Genomic DNA, 2,386 nt, shown 5'->3' on the forward strand with positions numbered 1-2,386 from the left:
GGAGTGGACTTGGTATGGCTCTTTTACTACAGAATCCAGTCCCCCACAAGGCATATTTCTATATTTACAATCAATTAGCTAGGAATTCTAATACTATTTTGAAGATGAATGATTTTAGAGAGAAAGGGTTTGACTTTTCAACATTGAGTATAATTATAGCTCTAGGTTTTACATGTTCTGAGTGGTATCCCATAGATTCCTAATTTCTCTGTAGTTGATATCATAAATGCTTTTTGGATTTCATAAAGTACATCAATTGATATGACCATGTGGTTCTTGTCCTCTGTTTTCATGATATTAATCATCTTAATTGACACAAGCAAATTGAACCAGCGATGCATCTCAGCAATGAGTCACATGGGTAATAATGTGAATTGTTAATGTGTTGTAGATGTTGATTGATCTGCACTTCAGTAAGAACTTTTGCATTCATGTTCATTGAAGTAGTGAATCTACACTTGTCTTAATTTGATGAGTCCTTTTCTGTGTTTGGAGTGAGGATTATACTTCCTTCAGAGAAAGCATTTGGTGGAAAATTTCCAATTTTAAATCATTGAATGTATTGGGAACTATTAGCGTGAGCTCTGCTTTAATGGAATTTTACAATTAGGATGTCAATTTATTAGATCCTAAGGCTTTCATGCATGAAAGATCTTTTACAGGCTTTTCTATTTTGTTACTTTAAAAGTGTCTTTTCACTTGGTTTAGATATTTTCAGTTTAATTTATGTACATCAGTATTTGCTAGAAATTATTCCATTTTTCCAGTTTCTCAAATTTGTTGCTATAATCATTTGAAATGTTACTCTATATTATATTCTGGATCTTCCTTGTTTTTGTACTTATAATTCCATTGGTTTTGTCGCATTAATATTGGTGTGTTCTCTTCATATATATGTACATATATATATATATATAATATTAACTAAGGCTCTGTCAATTTTGTTAATTTTTTGAAAGAGCTACTGCTTATTTTGTTGATTCTTTCTTTAATTCTTTGAAATCTATTTCACTTAATTATGATTTAGCTTTCATAATTTGTTCTTTTCTGCTGGGACAGGACTGGGCTTGTTATTATTTTTTCAAGACCTTAAAATACATCATTAAATTGTTAATTTCAGATTTCTCAAAGTTGAGGTTGGCACACAGAGCGATAAAATTTCTTTTGAGTAGTGCCTTATCTCTTTCCAAAATGAATTTGTTTAGTAGTGCTTTTAGTTTTGTATTCAGTTTTTGTTCATTATCATAAACTTAATTCTGCAATCAAACTAGACTTGGAGAGGAGAAGTAAAACATGGAACCAAAAGAACTTCAATGACAACAAAAAAATAACAGGATATTGCAAAGTTACTGGGTGGAAGGGTTATTTCATGAGCTACAGAAGTAATGGTGTCATGATTAAGTGAAACCAAGTCCAGTGTTTTACAATTTTCCAAAGTCAGTAATGGTGATATTCTTGGCCTTCCCAGATCCAAATTCCCGCATGGCTTCCACAACTTTCATGCCCTTTTCACCTTACCAATGAACCCAGACTTGCCATCCAACCAATCAGACTCCACAATGCAGATAAAAAAAAGTGGGAACCATTTGTCTTTGGCCCAGCATTTGCCAGGGAGAAGATGCCAGGTCTTGTATACTTCAGCATCAAATTCTCATCTTCAAATTTTTCTCTTAAGATGGACTTGGCACCAGTGGCTTAATGGCATATGAAATCATCACCTTGGCACATGGATCCTGGGATAGTCCAGTGAAAACAGGATCCCTTATAGCCAAAAGCTTCCTTTGCAGTAGTAAGAGCATGAACATTTTCTGCTGTCTTGGAATTTCATGAGGAAATAGCTGAAAGCAGACATATCCCAAAGGCTTACCATCAGTTACATTGTTAAAGAACACATTAAGGTAACCATGGCTGATAAGTGGTCATAAGTGACGGTGTCATCTGCAAACCTCTTTTTGGTTTAAATAAAATACTATGAATTTCTCTTTTGAGCTCCTCAATGATCCACTGGTGATTTAACAATGTGTTATTCAGTCTCCAGGAGTTACAGGATTTTCTATGTTGTCATATGTTTGTTGACTTCTAATTTTATACCACTGTGGACTGAGAGAATGCAGGTAAAAATGTGTTTCTGAATTCACACATTTGCTTTGTGTCCTAAAATGTGAACTATTTTAGAAAATGTTCCATGTGCTCTTGAGAGAAAATAAATATTTTGGTGGTGTTCAAATGTCTCTTAGGTCTAATTGTTGTATGCAATTGTGCATTTCTGAGTTTACTCTGTTACATGGTTATATTTCCACAGGTGATATTGGTGTGATCAAATCACCCAAGACAACTGTGTTTGGATCTCTTTGTTCTTTATACTGTTATAATATGTTTGATTAAG

At 33.7% G+C, this 2,386-nt stretch overlaps 1 pseudogene; it reads right to left on the reverse strand.

The window, feature by feature from the left end:
• Positions 1-1,421: 1,421 nt before the first annotated feature.
• LOC150040272 (peptidyl-prolyl cis-trans isomerase A pseudogene) lies at positions 1,422-1,728 on the reverse strand (annotated as a pseudogene).
• Positions 1,729-2,386: the final 658 nt, after the last annotated feature.

The sequence above is a fragment of the Megascapheus bottae genome, chromosome Y (assembly GCF_031878675.1).
Source record: "Megascapheus bottae isolate mThoBot1 chromosome Y, mThoBot2.hap1, whole genome shotgun sequence".
NCBI lineage: Eukaryota > Metazoa > Chordata > Mammalia > Rodentia > Geomyidae > Megascapheus > Megascapheus bottae.